The 21435-nt window shown below is 41.8% G+C and overlaps 1 long non-coding RNA gene across 1 annotated transcript; it reads right to left on the bottom strand.

The window, feature by feature from the left end:
• Window positions 1-9664: 9664 nt before the first annotated feature.
• On the bottom strand, window positions 9665-19790 carry LOC111843712 (uncharacterized). The gene is made up of 3 exons (XR_002838237.2): window positions 19521-19790; window positions 19257-19315; window positions 9665-10888 (listed from the first exon to the last, which is right to left on the bottom strand). It is a non-coding gene; the product is annotated as an uncharacterized lncRNA (long non-coding RNA).
• Between the last annotated feature and the right edge of the window lie 1645 nt (window positions 19791-21435).

Here is a 21435-nt window from a genome sequence, read left to right as displayed (position 1 = left end):
AGTTTGAAGAGCAACATCCCAAACCAAGGAGTAGGGTTGTGTTTGTGGGGTGCATGCTTGATAAATCTCCAGCAAGAATGAGTGACGTACGATACCTTACAATTTACAACGCTCACAATGGGGAATTGCAAGTTTTCACGTGCTTGGCTTGCAAATATTGCAACTGGTTGGCTAAAGATCCCAAATGTGAAAGGAAAGCAAATTGCTAAGTATGTGTGAATATGTTTGACATTTTGAACTTGGGCGAGTTGGCAGCAATACTAAGGGCAGAAGGCAGGTGCAAGATGTGCAGTCAGCCAGGGTGGCATATTCTCAAGGGGCTCCAACTTAGCACCCCCACCACACCCCCCACCCTCTGTGGCCTTTATCATCTTCACCCCCCAGTACAGTCAGGAAAAGTATGGAATTTTAAATGGAAAGTGAGTAGGAACCCTGTGTATAGTTGTTGTTTTTCACTTCCCCATTCTTTGAGAATTGTGAACCTTCTCTCCAGTTCATATTTGAATTTGAAATATTGCATCACTTTCTGAAGCAGCATCTCATGAATATTAGTGAAGGTCTACAGGAACATAAAGCACATCTCTTTGCTGGCTGACACATCACATACCGCGGTGTGGCCCTGCAATCAATTTCCTTAATGCAGGGATATTCAGTCTGGGGTCAGAAACCCCGTGGGGGTGCTGTACAGCAAAAGCATTTTGTAGATTGACAGTATTATAATCCGATCTTTAGTAATAAGCTATTTGTGATCATGCATTAGTGGCGGGGGTCCTAGCTCTGCTTGCATTTAGGGGCCCTTGTTTTAAGAGAGGTTTAAAACCCCCCTGCTTTAATGGAAATAAGACAACTCACTTTCTCGTTCCTTTTTTAACCAAGTCTTTAATTACACTGTGAATCGTTTACACGCACCCGTTCTGAAAATGTGCTAAATGTCGATTCATCAGCTGTTTGCAAGCTGAATGGGGGATGATGCAATATTTACATAATCGTTTAACTTTTCTTCCTGGCATATTTGGCTCAAAATCCCACACTCACTCGCCGCAAAGTGCCATGTGATTCTACATTGCCGCAAACAATCTTTTTTAACAAGCCATCCCAAACGGGGGTGCATAAGTGCTGCCAATGTGGACCAGCAGGAGCTGGACTCATGATCAACCCCAGGGATACAAGGCAGTTGTGCTGAGCCTAGCAATATTCCTTCTCTGATCACATTGCGACAAGCACCGATGACAGATGACTCCTACCTGCAGTGGCAACAGGGGATATCGTACCTGTATCACGTAAGCAGAAGAGCACGACACAGCAATCACCTAAATACTTTTCCTGCAAAAGGATTACCCTACAGAAACAAGCCGGGAGCTGGTCTAGGATCTATCTAGTCAAGCAAACAAATGGGCATGCCTATTATTTATATTTTATATGTTTTTGTTACTATATATCTAAAATATTACTCTCGTTGCATTTCCATCTTCACCTAAAATCGTTGCTAATGGGGCATGATGAGGTATCACCACTGGATGTAAAATCAATTTAGAAAAATGAGCAGCCATGATTTGACTCATCAGATGGAGCTATCAGTGGGGGGGGGGAGAAAACTGGCTGGCTGATAACTGCTTCTTTGATGTTCTTTCACCTCCCACACAAGTCCCGCATGAGCTATGACACTGAAGGTTATATCAGATGACTATTTTTTAATCAATTTCCTTGCCCCCACGTTGTAGTCTTTCAGATATTTGCAGTTTTAAAATCCTCTGATGGCTCTTTTTAGGTAGCCACATGTGTAGTGGGTGTCGGTAGGTTATGCTTCTCTAGTCCGTGTCCCTGGTGTCATTCTATAAACCATCAGACCAACCTCTGCTTCATGCTGTCGGATGATTCAGACAGATGATTCATTCCATTCTTTTGAAGAAAAAAAAAGCATTAAAACATCCATTATGACTGAGAACACACTATTCTGAAATCAATGGAGAGGACGGAGCAGTGAGGGATTCGAGAGTAGCGGGATTACCCATGTAAATACAGAGATATTTACTATATGGTCATGCATTATCCTTTCAATTAATATCTAAGTATGCAGAGCTGGACAGGCCCTCTGGCTAATCGCATGAGGAGTGAAGGTGAAACGGTGATAAAGAGCATAACTGTCTGTAGCAGTGCGTCACCTCCACAGACAACTGTCTTCTGGGGCCTGAGTGTAGATAAGCATTTCATTAACGAGTGACGCATGTAATTAGACTTGATAGGGGCTGCTGCACTGTCACCAAGCAGCTATATAGGGGAGAATCAAATGTGACAGGAGGAATCTGTACTGTTTCATGGGCACTTGCCTTGATATAATGTTAGGGTAGTGGGGACCCAGAGGAAAGTGAAACTGATTTGGAAGCCCCCCCCCCCCCAAAAAAAAATGTCATCTGACACATTAACATGGAGAGGAGTCCCCATGAAAAAAATGGTTGAAAACCAGGAGTGGAGTCAGCATACACACACACAGAAATCAGAGATTGGTGGCCAGCTACTTCATGAGGCAAACTGAATGTATTATCCCATTAACATCCACATTGTATGACAAATAAATTTTCATGTAGAATGGAGTAACCAGCAGCTGAGAAAAAAGAAAAGATTATGGCCATTAATGGCTCTCTGTTGGTGCTCAAAACAGCAGAATTATATATTGTGCACACAGACCAGTTGCAGAAGATGTTGATTCTCAGCACTATGCTGGCATTAGAACATTAAAACTCTCTTTGGATTATAAAGTCGGCTGTGTAATTAAACAAAGCGATCGATCGCACCTCTCGGTTCACTTTAAAATATATTCATTTCCTCTTGCACTTTTTTGTTCCATTAATTAGACTGCTCTTTCAGAGAAATCAATATCATCTCACAGATCCCTGCAGTTCAAAATGATGTTTCAAAACAATATTTTACCACCATTTAAACTGCACTGCAAGACCAGTGGTCCAGACATAAACAATCAGTTGAACATAAATGATGGAGTTATGCACACGACTCATTTTTATTTCACCAAAAAGTATTTTTTTCACTTCGCTTCAGGGGGGAAAAGTAACTTAGTAATTTAGTTAATACTCAAGTACAAATCATGAACAAACAGCGATTAATGAAGAACAAACATGGAATTGGCACGTAACTAACACTTTGTTTCTGGTTAATTAATACAATAAGTAAGAGTATATTACTACATTATTTGTGCCCCCTCTAAGTGCTACCTATTTTTTTTATAAATCTATGAACATTTGACCTTGTTGCTCATAGGTTCCGGGATAGGCCCCGAACCCCTGTGACCCTGCATAGGTCAAGCAGCTATAGAGGATGGATGGATGGATGGATTGATAGATGGATCAGAATTTGAATATTAGAATCTTGTTTCTATTTTTTGGTTTTTATAACAGATGGTGAAGACTATAAAATGGCGGCAATAGTCCCCTCCTGCATTGTTTTAAAAATTTCAGAAATACTTATGCCAAGATAACACAAATAATATTTAGATGTATACCTAAATATCTATAAATGTCAATAGCAATGTTTTTTTAAAGATATTAAAAGTATGAGGATATGAATAATGTCCATCCATCCATCCATCCATCCATCAATTTACTGCACCCACTTGTCCGGTGCTGGCACAAATGGGGTCCAGAGACTATCCTAGAAGCTACGAGTACAAGGCAGGGAACAACCCAGGACAGGGATCACTGTGCCCACTCCCAGGCTTCTGCAATCCTTAGCAAAACTTCAGCACCATGGACAACACCTCAGTTAGCATCCATGCCCCACCCCCAAAAACAGGCACAGCTGCAGTTAAAGAAAAGGCCCGAAAACATCCCTTCTCCTTTCCTCCCGAGTGATCAGACTGTGTGTGTGTGTGTGTGTGTGTGTGTGTGTGTGTGTGAGGGGGGTGACAGTAATCCCCACATGACGGCTTGCAAGTTTTTACTCTCTACCCCTGCCATGGCTGACAGCTATGTAACCCCCACAAGTCCTGGAATAAGCCCTCATCAGAGCCACCACATCCCCCCCCCCCCCCCCACCACCCGCTCCAACCCCAAACTGAAGCACCAATGCACTGCATTTGCTCTCACGAATCCAGCAGCCAGCTCGGTTTAGCCCCTTTTTTCTGAAAATTTGGCCGCTGGTCGGCACTTCTTCCGCCCTCAGGGCCACGCCCTCTGCTGCATCCCGCCCGCTCAAAGCATTTCTGGCCAAATAGTGAGCATGTGACTACAGAATGCAGCCAAGCCACTTCCTGACAGGGGCACCTACTGGCCAGCAAGTCCTCCTGCAGGTCCCTGAGCACCTGAGAGACAGCACAGTCTACCCAAGGTGCTGTGTCATAATGATACAGAGATTATACTACTGAGTACATGCTAAAAGACTCACCACAGCCCTGTAGTAGATAAGCCATTACCGATTGCATGCTATATTACATAATATAGAATATACAGCTCTCGAAAGAATTAAGAGACCACAGCATTTATACCATATATATATGGTATAAATGCCATATACATATATTCATATACATATATTCATTTATTTATTTATTTTTGCAAACTGCATCCTGGGTTTTCTCTGTTTCTTCTTAATGAAGGGCTTCTTCCTTGCTTTATGGGACTTCAGTCCTGCTTCTTGGAGCCTGATACGAACTGTCCTAGCAGTGCACTTCACACCTGCACTTAATGTTTCCTGTTCCTTTAGAAGGTCACATGATGTCATCCTGTGATTCATGAGAAACTGTCGGATAAGTTAACGGTCATCTCTGGCATTAGAAAGTCGCTTCTGCCCTTTATCTGGCTGGTTTCTGGTCATTTTTTCCAGAGCTGTATGCCTGTTAGCTTATACACATTCAAAAACAACATTCAACCTGCAGCCACAGGATTATTTTTTAGTGCTACCTAGTGTATCATTTGATGTGTGATGTTTACTGCAGCTTTGAAAATGATTTAAAAAGAGTTTTTCGTTTCCTGAAGGACACTTACAGAAAAGCCATCTCATTTTGAGGTCTTAATTAATCATAATTCATATATGCAAGGCCAAGCCTCTCTTCTCGCTCACCTATTTTCTCTTGTGTTTACATGTTTCTCCCTGTAGTACAATGACTATTATTCTGCAATTTCAACTACAGCTTGTATCCAGCTGTGAACGGTATCACTCTCTTTATTATATTTGTTGTGACGTTCTTTGATCTTTTTTGCACTCTAGTCTATTCAGATCTTAATATTAAAGCTAATAATAATAAAATGATGGCACAAGATAAATCTCCCCCTTTGCTCCTAAAGGGCGCAAGTCAAGTCCTCCTGGCAAATATGCATTGTCATTATATTCATGAGCTGAGCCAAAACCTTCAAAGGACAACAGCTTTTCCCTGAGAGACTTGCATTCCTAGAGTCCTACAAAGAGTGCACTGAATAAATTAAGTGTTTTATGCAAAGTCTGGCATTCATAGAGGGGAGCAAAACAGGAAACACGTTTCTCAGCATTTTATTGTGAATTCTCAAGGCTGAAGAAACTGTCATTTGGGACCTGGCACGTCCTAACAAGGTTTACCAGTACAGGCAGGATTTGGAGATTGCAAGCAGCATATATCGCTGCTCGGTGAAAGCCCCGTGCTGCTTGACATGAACAAATTCAGAGCTTCATGTCGGGTTTCCCACTAGTTGTGCCAGAAAGTGCTGCTCACAGACAGATAGAAAGAGCGTGGCGACGGCAAACCGAGTGTGAAATTGTATAAGTATATTCTCTGCAGCTTCTGCAGCCTTTTCCCAAGGAAAAGACAAATAAAACTCAGGGCAGAGAGGAAAGCAACATGTTCAGTGACTGGTGGATCATTTCATTCATTCCTCACCCTGCGTTCTTTCCTCACTGCATGCTCATCTCTCTGATGACTGTGCGGAGAAGCTGGCAGGATACTTCTTCCATTAATGAAAAGTTGAAAAGAGTATAAAAAACAGATTCTAGACACCAAACAATTGTAGGCAAGCAATCAATCTGCTCCAAAAATCTTTATATTCAGCTTTTTATTTGAGTCATTTAACCAAAATATCACTTTAATTCTAAATATGAGTGACTACACACAATTAACATATATGGTTGAAGTATTTTACTATAAAATGAACCTGACAAGTAAATTAACATGTAACAGTAACAGTAAAAACGCACATGTTCTTTGAAGAATGTGTATTTGTTTCCCATAGCAATGGCTTGATATTTCTACTCATTATTCCAGTCTTATCTGTGGATTTTATGTTACTTCATTCAATATTCTTCCCAGCCCTCCTATCTTTGCTGCTGTTTACCACTTATCTGGACTGCAGTGTTGGTGCACAGATTCCCTCCGCAATGTAGAAACATTCCCTCCTTTAGTGTCTGGTGCAGCCTGGACGCCTGAAGCTGACTGCACTGCTGCCTGAAAATATTCCTGAATTCTGCTGTAATCCTGTGTCTCCTCAGTACAGCAACTGATCGCTGATGTAATGTACACAAATTACTCAAGGGTGATTTCTGTGCAAACAAACCTGCAGGAGACAAATATGCCAATTAGCATGGCCAGATGTGAAGAGCCAAGAGCTTCTCATGAGAAGTAATAGGAAATGCAGCTTTAAACGATGCACTGAGAGATTTAAAGGGCCAACAGGAAAATATGTGGGATTACTACTACGATTGCTACCACAGATCTGCACAAAAAAGCATCAAGGACAACTAGAAAAAAAGGGGAAAGCTGTAAAAGGAGAGGTGGAAGTCTAATAACTTGCTACAGTAACATCTTGAGAACATTTCAGAAGGTTTGTAAAGCAAACAGACGACAGGATAATAACAAACAAGCTCTAGAAAGATAATAGGAAGAAAAAATACAAAGTTGTTCTTCACAATGGGGAAGACTAGGACCCTGAAAGTATTGAGAGGTGGAGGATTACTGGAAGGATACAGAGAGGAACTGAGAGGCACAGGCAGCTTTATGTCCCAGTAGACATGCCACCAATAAACAGAATGTCTTATTGAAGTGGGGTCCTTTGAAGTGGAAAGAGTCTGGAAGGTAAGTAGGAAAATCATCAGCCATGAGTCTCCATGAACTTTCATACAGGCTATACAAATCCACGCCTGATATCTTGCGTTACTTTTGGATGCTAATGGGAGCAGTTCGGAAAAACTCTGGCACACAGCAGAAGGAGCTTCCCTGAACCGTGTGGAGACCTGATATCAAATTCAAAGAGCCAAGGCAGTGACCAAGAATTTATCATTTGTTTATAATCAAATTTTCTGAATGCATTTCGTTCAGTTCCACGAAACCTCCTATAGGCGTTGAGAATCCTAAAGTTACCAAAAAAAATTAATCAATCATCAGTCTGTGAAGGCCTATTTCCAGGACTTGCAGTTCAGTTTCTCACCAGTTTACCAGTACATGACAAAGACTTGGAAGAGATACATAATGGAGATGTTAGTGGGAGTCCCGGAGTGCATAGTGGAGTGCAATTATGAAATATCAGTAGTTAAGGCAGTACCGCTTTACAATAAGGCTACTCTACCACTTATAAATGGTAGTAACTCATTAATATGAAGAATACTGTGGTATAACTTGTTTAGAATTGTCTAGTAATGATTTACGAAGTGTTACAACCTAATTAATAACCTGCTTATAAACTATTCATAATCCCTTTATTAGGGTAGCCTTATTGTAAAGTCACAGCGTTAAGGCTAAGCCTGTGACCTATCAGTGCTAATACAGGGACAAGATGAGGGCAATACCCATGACTGCTGCTTGGATAAGTGCCCGCGGGAAAGTCCACGAGCTATGACAAGTCTGGACAACGTCAGTAGCTGCTGTAGCTCCACAAACAGAGCATTGATCTCGAGGGAGCACACATCAGGAGTCTTCAAAGCGATATTGTCTCAGGGGCTTATCAGAGATGTGCTGTGAGCATTTCCCAAGATATGCAGCGGCAGTAGATGAATGCTTGTGGGAGTTTTACTTACACAAAAATGTTATGAGGGCAGAATGAAAACTGGTTCAGAGAAATAACTAGTCAATTTGTAGAGGAGGTGGGTCCAAGCAACTAGAGGAGGCAGGACCAAGACATCTGATTGGTTGGTGCCACCAACTCTAGTTGCAGCGACACACCCTCTCTACAATCTAATTAGTTAGCTCTCTGAACCAATCATTTTTCATTCTGCCCTCAAAATATTTTTTGCATCATAAAGCAGGATTTCTTGCTTAGCCAGATAAGAGATAGATAGATACCTTATTAATCCTGAAGGAAATTTAGGCATCCAGTAGCTCAAAAACACAATGATAGACACAACAATATACACAGCAATAGAATAAAATAAAAGGATTGCAGGTGTCGAGAGTGTGTTTGTGGATGCAGATGGATACTTGTCAGATTTAAGGTAATTTATGCTGAACATAAATGAATGAAGATAAAGTCCATTTAAACTGGGGTAACTTAAATCCAACAAGTTATCCAGCTAAGCAAGAAATCCAGCTTTCTGATAAAAGCCCCAGGAGTATGAAAACAAGCAGAATCCATTTTACCATTTGATGCACCTGCGATGTGCTTCCATCCCCTCAAAGACACAAGCAGCTAATCAGAGATCAATTGTTTTGTTGGGCAGTGGAATGTGACCTTTCCGTAATGTGACCATCCACCCAAGCTCTGACTTCATTAGGTTTTATTGACTCTGTTGTTAATAACAGTCATGAACAAGCCTCATTTGATGCCTCAGGTCTTCACTTCAGCTGTAGGGATGCATGAGCACACTGAAGTGCTCCATAGAGATTCAGAAATTAGCTGTGACTGGTCAACCACCAAGACCTGCACCATACGTGGACAGAAGCCTCACACTGCTGTCTCCTGTTCACAGAAACATATAACAATATGCTAAAATCACTTTTAAAAACAGGAGCTCTGATGTCATGCACTGTTGGGCTTCTGTTCTATGTGTTCAGATAGGCAGCAATGCCGAATAACAGATTATCATTATACATTATATTATTCTATTCAATTCAATTAATTTTTATATAGCGCCTTTCACAACAGTCATCCCAAGGTGCTTTACATGGATGTGTTGTGATACATTAAACATATATTATTGTTATGTCCGACGAGTACATTTCTGAGGTCAGATGCTGTTTATAAATATATATTCAGCTTGGCTGGATTATGGACAGTCTTATGGAGGTGTGACCTGCAAAACCCAACTAGATATTTGTGCTGTTTGTTTGTATGGTGGCCACTAGCTTAGCCATAAAAAATCCAGCCGTAAATCCTCCACTGCTCATGCACATTGAGGAAAGTCATAAGGACCCGTTTCAGCAGTAAGTCTCATATTTGATTGTACTGCCAGTAGTTTATCCGTCCTGCTTCCTGTTCCTCTTGTACGTGGCTGCAGGAGAAGCCTGGAGCCCTTCCCAGGAGGCACTGGGGACAAGGCAGGATACATGTATGGGTACACAGGATGCCAAGTGACTGCAGGGCACATGCACTGATCATTTACAAAAGCTATTTTCACCCAAATATTGCATGAGTTGTATCAATCATTTCAGCTGAACTATATATTCATCATAAATACCAAAAGTCCACTAGATATATAGAATTTCTGATACCATTCAGTCAGTTTTTTACATTAAAACATAAGGATAGATGGGCAGGGATGTCCTCCCAGGACTTTATTACAGAACTTTAGTACTCCTTATACAGCCAGTTTTTTACATTAAAACATACGGATAGATGAGCAAGGATGTCCTTTATTACAGAACCTTAGTACTCCTTATACAGCCATTTTAGTACAGAGACTTGAAAGCTGATAGATTTTTTTTTTCTTTTTTCAGCAAAGACACAATACAGGAAAAGGAGGAAAGAACTTCCTCCAGGAAGCCTAATTGGAGTGACATGTTTTGTTGAAGGACAGCTCCAGGCCTTTCCATGACCCTGTCCATGATGACTGGTTGGAGGATGGATGGATGGATGAAAGAAAGACTGCCCTTCCTGCCTTTGTAATGAATGCTCTTGAAAGCTTCCATTGGGACACTCTGGTAAACATGAAGCATGTCAGGTTTTGTGGTCTTGTTTAATTAAGCAGGTAATTGCCCATGGAATACTGTATTTGGGCTCCACCGAGATGTCACAGAATGAACAGTGTAAACACCTAGATTACTACAGCGATGAGAGGTCCCTTGTCTCTCTCACAAAGAAACACTGAAATAGTCCTCAAGTATTATTGCACACTGCAAACGCAAGTCAGGGGATTTATGCAGAACCGTCCAATCAACCTGATTCCCTGCAGGTCAGTAACTCCCCTCTCCATTGCATACCAAGGAGTGCGTCACTAACACCCTATAAAATTATAAACACATATTCTAAAATCCACAAGACTGGACTATACTCATTGTGTCAAAATTCTATTTCTAAAACGTTCATGTGGAAAATGACATTTTGCGACACATAATTAGTTTTTTATAGGGATGGAGTCAAAAAAAATTCAGGGGTAGTGGATAAAGAGTTAATACAGACATAGAAAGACATGGATGTTTTATTTTTTCTGTGTGATTCCTGATAGGAGTCCATTGGGGAGTTGAGGGTATGATTTTTCTCGTCGAGCTTTTCTGGAGGACCGCAGAGGGAGGACATGTTTGGGCAGTTGCCGCAGTGTGTTTGCTGTCAGAAAGCCTGCAGCACAGCCCTCGGGGATTCCCAAGAACGTGGCCAGGCAGGAGGACAATGATGATGGATGGGCTGCATTCTTCCGCTTTATCTGCACTCCTCTGTGCTAGGAGGGGTTTGCGGAGGTGCGACCGGGGGCCGGTGCCAAGTTCACGCTGCGATCTCCGTTCCGTCCTTGGTGACCTTGAGTCAGCTCCTCTGAAGATATATGGGTTCTGTGGGGATGTGCAGGGAGGAACCTAATTACATTTAATTATAAGTTCTGAAGTACCTTACCTGCACTCCATGGAAAATTGTGGGGCTTTTAATTAGGTCAATTAAACCTACGGATGGCCTTGGGAAGACCGGATTGCTATTATGCTACAAACTGCATCACTTCGATAGCAATATGCTATCTCGTAGCCAAGGGTTCGAAAAAGAATGTCACAGGAAGGATAACACTCAATAACAATGACTATTTGCAGGTGAGCACTGAGCACACAAGTAGACAGAAGTCAAGCAGGTCATGACCTCCCTGTTATTTCCAATTCTCTGCTTCAATTCCTAGCTAATAACGCTAATGTTAGACATTAATTTGTATAAATGAAGAAGCGATACTATAATACAGCTTCCAATCTTCATCGTGCTTCTTATGCAGATACTGTACAGGCTCTACTGCGACAGCTTGGCAATGGCACAGCGTCCACCGACGGTTAAAGGTTCAGGGTCCGCTATCTGCCTGCAGGACATGAACGTCCACCTGTGAAAGTTGCGCGGGGGTGTCGGCACCACACAGACTCAGAGTTCAAGGCCGCCAGACCGCCGTTAGCGGACTGTGCACATGCAGGGAGGCACGGAAAGCTGTCAGGAGAGGGGCCTGCTTCCCCACAGTTATACTGCTGACTCACTGTGTACATGGTAGGAGTCAGACTGTATGGCGCAGTACACAGGGGCCAATAAGGGAGGAAGTGCTTCACTGTCTCCAAGTTTGATGCTAAAATCCGAGGTACTGCCTGCTTTTTTTGTAGTATTGAGGCTGCTCTGTATTATATATGGAGCAAGCTGGCTGATTTTGTTGCATTGAAAAAGAAAAAGTCACGAATCCTAACCCTGACTTCCTTACAAGCTTTTCCTTTCAATATATGTGAAAGCTCGCATGTTTATGTCTTGCAACATAAGGGTTGGTCTCGGGAGATTTTCATTGTGCCTCAATCTTCTATATATACCTACATTTATATATTCATTCTAGGGAGGACTGAGCGTGCTTTAATGGTTCTACTAAGAAATCATTAATATGAAAGCAGCATTATTAAAGCCTTTCGAATACAGGAGCGTGCTTCTGGGTGCTGATTGCAGAAGTGATTAATTTGCATTAATGGTACAAGTTAAATGTTGGTCTTGGATAAGTGCATTTCCTTCTTAGCACAACCCAGCATGTGTAATTCTGCTGCTTCTGCATTGTCCTTCGTCATGCTTTTTTAAATCTTGCGCTATAGTTTCTGCATACTGATTTATTTGAATGGATTTTCCTGCAATTATTGCAGATTTGCTCATGCATCACACTTACCATCTGTTACAGCTTTAGCCATTCAGCTTGTTTAACTGCACGGATGCTGTGTTTCGTGAATGTAGATGGCCGCTAATCCAGGCACTGAGGTTGCCCAGTGGGTGGTACGCAACCCTCCCACCCCCAGGGCTGATTGCTACCCTAGCTCCGTGTGTGTGGACATCATATTTGTGTAGATATGCTCCCACACTCCGCAGACAAGGTTTATGTAAATTGGTTCTTCTGCGATCCAGCTGATAGACAGCCATCCAATACATATTGTCCTCTGCCTCCTGTCCAGAGGTTTTGCGGGATAGGTTCAAGGCTCACTGCAACCCTTCATTGAATATGCAATTATGGGACATGAATGACCAGACTTTGAGGTGACATAGTGATTATCCTGCTGCCTCACTCCTGCAGGAATGGGGGTTTGAAGCCCACCTCTGCTGTGTGGGTGCGGCGCCTGATTGTTCTCTTTGAGTCGTGCTATTCCCCCTTCCCAAAAGACATGCTGTCAGGTGAATCAGACTCCCTAAATTGCCCGTATTGTGTGAGTGTGTGCTGGTCTGTGCCCACTGATGGACTGGCATCCTGTCCAGGGTATTCACCTGCTTTGTGTAGCCTGGGATTAGTGACCCTGTACTGGAGGAGCAGATGGATGAAAGGTGGATGTCCTTTGACCAAGTTGCTTCCCCAAAAAGAAGGAAGAGCTGTTGAGTGTTGGTAGTGTCTTCCCTGGTTTCTGATAACCTGCCCCACTCTCTCACATGCCACAATTTCCTTAAATTTACAGCACTGCGTGTAATAAAACTGCTTAGGAAGGTGGCCAGCATCCTTAGAGAAAACTATATTTGTTAGATTTTTCATCAGGTGCTACGGTAGTTTTGGTGTACAAACAAGGCAGAACAGGAGTAATAAAATAGGCCACAGAGATCTACTGTACTGTACGTGTCCAAGGTTCCTGCCAAAGTCCATAGTGCCTGAGAGAGTTTTTATGATTACAGATGCCTGCTCCGACAGCAGCTGACAACCACTGGGGAACAAAAAAGGAAAACATTATAAAAAGTATAACATTTAAAGTTTCTTTAAAATGAATGAAGTGTGCATTGTATCAGTAAGGCACTGATCAGAAATATATTGATATGAAAAACATACGTCAGTTCACTGCTGATAAGCTGTTGAACATGGAATATCTGCTAAATTGGGAAATTAGCCAGAAACCATCAATTTAGCCAAACACTTTAAACTACCTTAAACCTTTTTAATCTGCTTCCCGCATCACAAAATCAAGACAGTAAGAAGGGACATGGGTCTTATTGTTGTCACCTGCTCAAGGACTAAAACGTGCCAAGTCGCAGACAGAGTGACATTAACCACAGAACATGTTTAAATAATGCCTACATGCTGACAAATTATTTTGTGGTGCAGTGAAGGACACCTTTTGTTTAACATTTTGGCAAAAGGTCTCTGCATTTTTTATCTCCCAGTTCTGTTTCAGCAAATTTCTGTGGATGAGCTCTGGGAATTCACCTTCTTCCCTTTTCCCGAATTACCCACACAATAGTAGAGTTTTTACAAAAGCAACTTTTATTTATATGAAAAATTTATGTCTTGAATAGAGCGGGTAGTGGAGTCTGCAACTGGAATTTAATGGCCAGTGTGAAGTCAAACACTTGACTGAAGAAAAGCTAAACATTTTAACCTGGAGCTCAATAGTTCAGCAGAATCACTCCCGATTCTGGAATCACTCCCTATTGCAATGAATTAAGCACAAAGCATTTGATGTGTTGGTGTGACACTAAGCAGCACACCTACCCTCCTTCTACAGCCGCACAGCAAAGCCTGGATCCCAAGTGCCCATCAGAGTCAGAATTTCTATCAGAATCTTTATTTGCAGAGTACAAAGGGATTTCTTTTGGTCCAGATGGTGGCATGATGTACCAATTAAATATACAATTAAATACGAAATCAAGACCAAAAAAAGAAAAAAACAATAAATAGCATAAAGGTAAAATGGACGTACTGTAGTATAATAGAAATAAGATGTGCAAATAATAAATAAAAATGTAGACAAATAAACTAAGTGGTATAACCAAATGCATGCTGCAAACAGCTTGGGGTGTGTGCAAACGAGCTCAAGAAGACAATAAGAGTATGGCGGTAACAGAACGACGGCCAACCCGGCAAGCACTTGCACGTAGATGGAACCCGTGTTGCCCCGGCGACGCCGTGCGAGCGAGTGTGTGCGCTATTTACCGGTGTGCCCCGCATGAGAGCGAGTGCCGAGGGCCTGAGTGCCGCTGCAGGCGCAGATTTTGAAGTGGCTTGCGATGAAGGGGCCTGATTGATGAGGTGCAGGGGGCGAGCGGAATTAGGAGATTAAAGTGGCGGCACAGGATTAGAGTAGCAGGCTTTTATGATGGAAATGGAAATGGAAATGCTGTGAGGAAAGTGAGCCTGGGGCAGCTTTCTCACCCACGGATCCTACCTAACCTTCCCCATTTTACCCTTTCGTGGCCCCGCTAAAAGGCCCTGAAGTCACAGGGCGCATCACCTGCGGCTCCAGATCGACAAGCCTTGCGGCACTTCCGCTTGCAAACATGTACTGAACATCAATGATTGCATTACTCTGCAAACGCTGACACACGCCCTTTCCCTTCTCCCCTCCCCACTGCCTACTCTAGCAGGTGGGGGTCTGCCCGTCTCCACCTGCTAACACTGAAAAGCCACGGGTCACAGATCGCTAATTAGCCGTGGAGAGTGCAGCACCCATGCGGAGACACTGTCGGTGTAATTAGACAAATTGACCCTTGGCGTCGGGGAGGAATTCTTGGCCAGGCAGAAACCACCGTTGCTGGGATGGGGAATCAGCCAGGGAGGAAGCCCAGCAATGCATAAGAGGCTCATAGTCACACTGCGGTGAGGTATGCTTTGGGTGCATTTCCACTGCACCAGCTACTGAACTTTTGGAACTAAAAAATGGGTGCTTTGAGGTGGGACATGTGTATTGTTGATTAATTATGCAAATAATCTACCTCTAATCACAAAACTGCCATCTTGAAAAAGCAGAGTTACGAACTCAAAAAAAAAACAATAAGCAATTTTTTAAATTAGCAATAATATTGGACCCATGTGTCATTATCAGTCCCTGTTCTGTCCTGTCTGTTGTTTCCCTGCTTAGCCAGCAGGTGTTGCTGCTCATCCCTTTCCTAGTGTTTGAGTCATTCGTGATTATTTATGAACCACACCTGAGCTTTGTTGGTCCTACACCTAGTGTTTGAGTTGTTAATGACCCGCACCTGTTCCTTATTGCCTCTAGTCTTTAGTGTTTGGTTAATTGTAATAGTTCTTTGTTTAGCCCTTGTTACTCTTGTGTACATGTATATATATATATACACACACACACACATATATATATATGTGCCAACCCTTGTTTTGTATTCTTGTTAGTCATTGCATTGCATAATTGCATCTTGTGTGTTCTCTGATGTGTATGTTAGATAGACATCTAAAAAAACATCTTAGTAGATGTTCTTTTGCTTATGTTCCTTCTGCTCATCCTCATGTGAATTTCCAGCCCTCCTTTATCCTTGTGTAATCCATTGTTTAACCCCTCATGGTCTCTTTTGTTTTGTATGTATTTGACTTCTGTTTTAACAAAGTTCCCATTTGTTTGATTGTAAGCTGAACTGTGGATCGTCCTTCTGTCATACCATGGCATGACAGCATGGACAGATGAGGAGACCCAGTTTAAATTGCAATTTGGTCGGAAGAACAGAATCAAGATGGTCTGATAAGAAATAAAAAAGTATTTGTGATCACAAATGTCATATTGTGCCTGTACTAGTTTTTCATGCAAGTGGAAAATGAACACAAGTACCACTGACAGCAGCACTGAAGTACCAAAAGTTCAGTGCTTGGTGCAGTGGAAAAGTGCCCTTTCATTAGCAGCGTAAGCTGAGCAATTGCAACCTCGACCAGACACACATCTGGCATGGATTGAGCCACTGTCAAATCATACAGGATTGTCTATTTCTCTGGCTGAACCTTTTCTACAAATGAAAGTGTGACGTAAAGGACTTGGTCTTCAACCAAAAAAAAAAACAGTGCAGAAGCTCTGACAATAAGTAGGTTGTTAGGATTATTCCTGTTAGCTGCAGCATAACTCATACAGTTCACTGGCAAATGCATGGTTTATATGTATTCCGACATGAATACTTTTATTAAATGAAACATCCTCACATAGCAATAAAATTATGATGGTAAAGAATAATGAGTATGACAGAGAAAAAAATACACCTTGTGAAAAAAATACATATCCCATGACCTTGTATTAGATAAGTGGTCTGAAGAAGAATGAATATAAAAAATATATGTGTTATATATAGTGGTTTAAGTATCATAAATAACATATTACCCATGGCAAAATGCACTTGCTTTATGAAGTGTATATAATAACATCTTGAGTCTCACCTAACAATTATAATGATATGATGTGAGATCCATTTCTGTCTTTCAGTCTAGAAACTATTTTTTTTAGAAGTTCAAAGCCATTGAGTCTTGAGGCTGAAATGTAATAGAAGTTGTCTTAGTTATCAATTAAAATTTCTCTTTAATGCAAATTTTATGCTCTCTTCAAGCCAGAACTGTACCCTCAGCTTTAGAGCCAAGCAAGGTAGTTGATTTGGGTTTTTTTGTGGTCATTTATAACATGATTTCCATCTAATTTTATGTAGTCCAGTTTAATTACTTTCCTTCCCAATCCTATAGTGGTTTTACTAGGATCACAATTTAATTACACTGTGGTTTCCTACACAATATGTTTCCTGCAGCCATGTTTACGACTGAGTGCACAGCTCACACATACAGGATAATGGCTGCATGCTGGTTACTAGTATAAAGTCAACAGGATATTAAAAATGAAGTTGCTTGGCTATGAGTGTGGGTCTGACATTCAGAAGGAGGAGTGGCTGCATTTTGCATTGTGCCTGTTCAGGATAGATTACTGACCCCTTAGCCTCTCTGCCATATATTCAGAAACAGAGCGATATTTTCTTCTGGAGTCGACTTACTTTCCACCATCTATAAATCCATTCACTCTTTATCGCACTGTTTTAACCATATCTATGCCCCCTTCACACAAATATTTCAAGTGTTCTGGAAGATGTGACGCAGTGGCTTGTGGGTCATGTTATTGCCTGAAACTTCTAAGTTTGAGTTTTTGAATCACACCTATGCTGTGTGTGTCTGGAGTTTGTGTGGTCTTCCCACTTCCTGGAGCATACCTCCAGCCATCTGAAGACATATTGTCTGGCTGATTGGACTCACAAAATTGCTTTTAATGTTTGCACCCTGTGTGTCCTTCTTATCGTAATTATTCCTGGCATAGTCCTGGTTTGCAGCCAAGGTGTAGTTCTGCAAAACCAGTCATCCTCTTGTTATGTCCGGAGTGGTTTTTGTCAACCAAACATGCGTACTGTGTCATTAGGAAAGTGAAGCTGTGCACAAGACATCATGCAGGCATGAAGGAAAGGTATGTAGACATGGGGAGAACATGCAAGCTCCACACAGAGTCAGAGCAGGAGGCACTGTGCTGGCCAGCATAGGCCCACATCCCAGCTCCGTGTGTGGTTTCCATGTTCATTCCTTGACATCATGGGGATTTCCTTGTGGTTTCCAAAAACATGCTAAGGAGAGATGGAGTTTCCAAATTGTCTGCTAATATAAATGGTGTGTGTGCCCTGCAGTGAGTTGGCGCCTGGCCTTGGGTTATTTCCTGCCTTGCTCCTGTAGTTTTCAGGATAGGCTCCGGACCCCCTCTTCGGTTCTAGGTGCTATTGAATGTCAGGGTGTCCTCTGCATCTCCACTATGGGTCTGGGAGGGTGCCAGAATTTGCAGCTCACGTTTGGTCTGTACAGGAGTTATATTTAAAGAGTTTGTGTGTTCCAGATGCTATTTTTTCTTAAAGCTGGTTTAGCCAAATTTGTATTATTGATGTCCAACGATAAATCTACAGCACATTTATTTTTGATGTATACTTATATTTATCCAAAATGATGAACATTTTTATGAAAGCAGAGTCCAACAATCTCTGTAGCCGTTAGTCATCGAGGGCACGGGCCTTGCTCTGGGGCTTAATCGCTCTGGTGGCCCTGGGATTTGAACCGACAGCCTTCCGATCACAGGCGCAGCATCCAGTCCCACTGAGACTCACGCCACCCCACCAAAACCTTTAAAATAATTTACATTTACATTGTATTTATTTCACAGATGCCTTTATTCAAAGCCACACGTTTCTCGGGGAGGGTGAGAGAAGATAAGATGGCGGCAGACGAGAAAAGGAGGGGGCCAGGAGTGTAATTCTCTGGTTGCCTGGAGCCAAAGCCCTCTGACTCATTCAGCTCTCCTCTCTGATTACAGATGCTCCTTTCCAGCAGGCACCTGTCATTTTCCATCAAGTGACCGCATGACCTTTTCATCTGAGTCAACGTGACCTTTGCCTCAAGTCAACATGCTTTTTCATGTGTCTGCAATTTGTGTTTACATTGGCACGTCTCTTGACTGCAAAGTGCTTTTCTGTTTTATGCCCATAAACCGCTTCAAATGTCATTTAGTAAAATGTATTATCGCTGTTGTTAATAATGTTGTTTTCTTGTTAGCATTGTCATGAGTTTTAGAGTAATAGCCTGTTAGAAGTAGACCTGAGGCATAAGATAATCACAAAGGAGGGAAGGATTAGATCTATTTTGGTCTCAAGACTCATTTACAAAGAAAACCAACTTGTTAATACTGTCTTAGTAAGTCACATAGACAATGGCTAAGAACCCTCTAAAAAAATTTTAGTATAACCATAGAGTGGTGCAACTGATTCAATTACTGTATACTAAATTTAAGAGACTTTAAGAAGTCATTCTGAATTCCGTCTAAAACCACTCAAGGATTTCTTTCAAACATTAAACAGAAACACTGGCAGGGAAATATATTTTAAAAATTGCCAGATGAAGGATATTTTCAAAATGAAAGGAAAAAAATATTATGAGCAAAAAAGATTTCTTACCTTGAGTGATAAGATCACACCATCTTCATCGATTAAAAGTGTTAATCTTATCCGTCAGGCTTTAAGGTTTGAAAAAGAATTGAACAATAATAAATATGCCATGTAGTGAATCCAACACCTATACTTCTTGCTATAGAAACGCTGATATTTTAGACTCTGTTAATCCATATTATGCCTTTTCAGTCCTATTTTTAAATTCAAAACCAGCTTCTGGTGAATGGTCTTCATGTTTTTTTTTTTCACGATGCCCTGGAGTGGCGTTACCTCTTTCTGCTGTCCATGTATCCACGGGAAACTTCATGTGGACCTTCAGGCTCACGGCAGGCTTGGCTCTGATACTTGAAATTATTCTGAGCAGGAAATCGAACAGTGTGTTGGCAGGGTGTGGGTTTGACAGGACTGTGGCTGGGGGGGACCCTAGACTGGAAGGGGCCAGAATGTACCAAAGGGGCCCAAGGTGACATTTTGCCCAGGGGTCCATGATTCCTTGCTACACCCTTGGGTTAGAATGTTGTGTCCTTGATCAGAAAGTCACCGATTCAAAGTCCATGGCTGGCAGCGAGATGTCACTGTTGAGCCCTTAAGATTCCTGGCCTGACCAACCCTGCTGACTCTAATAAATACATGTTGCAGTACTAAGGCCACTTCTGAGGCCACACCAGTTACTGACAAACAGGAAACCGAGCTGTGCAGTAGCGTTGGAATAAAAATCAAACCGACTGTTTGTGTTGGTTGTTTCAGGGACGCTTGGTCCTGTCACCTCTGGGCCTTCTCTCCTTCTCTCAAACATTGTTTTGCCTCCCACCAGTACTGTACCACCTTTTCAACTAACATTCTCCTCAATCCACCAAGAATAGTTTTTGTCCATTATTACAGCAACAAAAGAGAACAGAATAATTATATTGGTATTCTGATTTTTAGGAAATTAAATGAAGTTTCAAAATAAATATTTGAAAAAGTGTTTGTTACACAGCAGATTAGGATACTGTATTTTGTGACACGAATCGCAATGTTTTTATGCAAATTATCGCTTTGATGCATGTTCATTTGCATAAACAATAATGTCCCCCATTAGATTTCATAACTAAAACAACATCTGGGTTGTTCAAAATAAGTCCCCTGCAAAATCTTCCCTTGTGCCTAATCAAAGGCTAATCCTGTGTAAAATTCACTGTCTGCTCTTTCTGATTACTCATTATTCTTATAATATATTCAGGCACAGGGAAGAAAATTGTCATCTGTTTGTCAGGCATCCTATTCTGGTGATAATTACACTACAGTTTTCCTGACCCAGACAGAGTTTGACTCTGTTCACCAGTGGTTGCAGTGGATTCTGAACACAGAGAGGACCCGCATCTACGCCCACCACTGCAAACACTGGTGGAAATCGGCCACACCAGATAGAGGTCATTTTTTATTAAAGTACTTCTACACCCACTGCAGAATGCCAATGCAAAATCAACCCTGTCGCTGAGGTTCAGCCAAGATAAGGTTCATCCTTAAGTCAGGATTCACCCTCAATGACTAATCTACACAGTGTAGAAGTCCAGCTTGCTGATTAGAATGTCATTTTCTTCCCAGAACCTAATTTTATATTGCCAGTTGTTTGACTGCTGTATATGTATGCAGAATGAGAGCTCAGAGATACATGTGAAGCACAGGGCTTCCAGGGTTAGTACACATGCAGAATGCCAAACAGTGTCCAATTACATGCCGTAATTGTGGAAAATCATAATTACGATTCCATAGAAGTGCAATGCAAAGCATATTACAACTTTCCTGACTTTTCTTTAAATTTCAGCTGGAATAAGTACATGTCTATCGTTATATGTAACACACACACACACACTCTTCACCCTCCTGCCTTCTGCAAGAGGTACCGGAGCATTCGGGCCCTCACTGCCAGACTGTGCAACAGCTTCTTCCCGCCAAGCCGTCAGACTCCTGAACAATCAGAAACTGGACTGATACACACACACACCTTTATACAGTCCACTACCTCAATAACTTTTTGCACAACTCATTGCACTGTTGCACTTAGCCTGTTTTACCTACTATCATCTCTTCTATTTCTTCTATTGCACTGTCTGTGTAGTCCTGTGTCGATATAGTGTTATATGTAGCACCATGGTCCTGGAGGAACGTGTCTCATTTCACTATGTACTGTATTACTGTATAT

This window comes from Paramormyrops kingsleyae, chromosome 10, assembly GCF_048594095.1.
Source record: "Paramormyrops kingsleyae isolate MSU_618 chromosome 10, PKINGS_0.4, whole genome shotgun sequence".
Taxonomy (NCBI): domain Eukaryota; kingdom Metazoa; phylum Chordata; class Actinopteri; order Osteoglossiformes; family Mormyridae; genus Paramormyrops; species Paramormyrops kingsleyae.
This window is presented reverse-complemented; position numbering and strand designations above follow the sequence as displayed.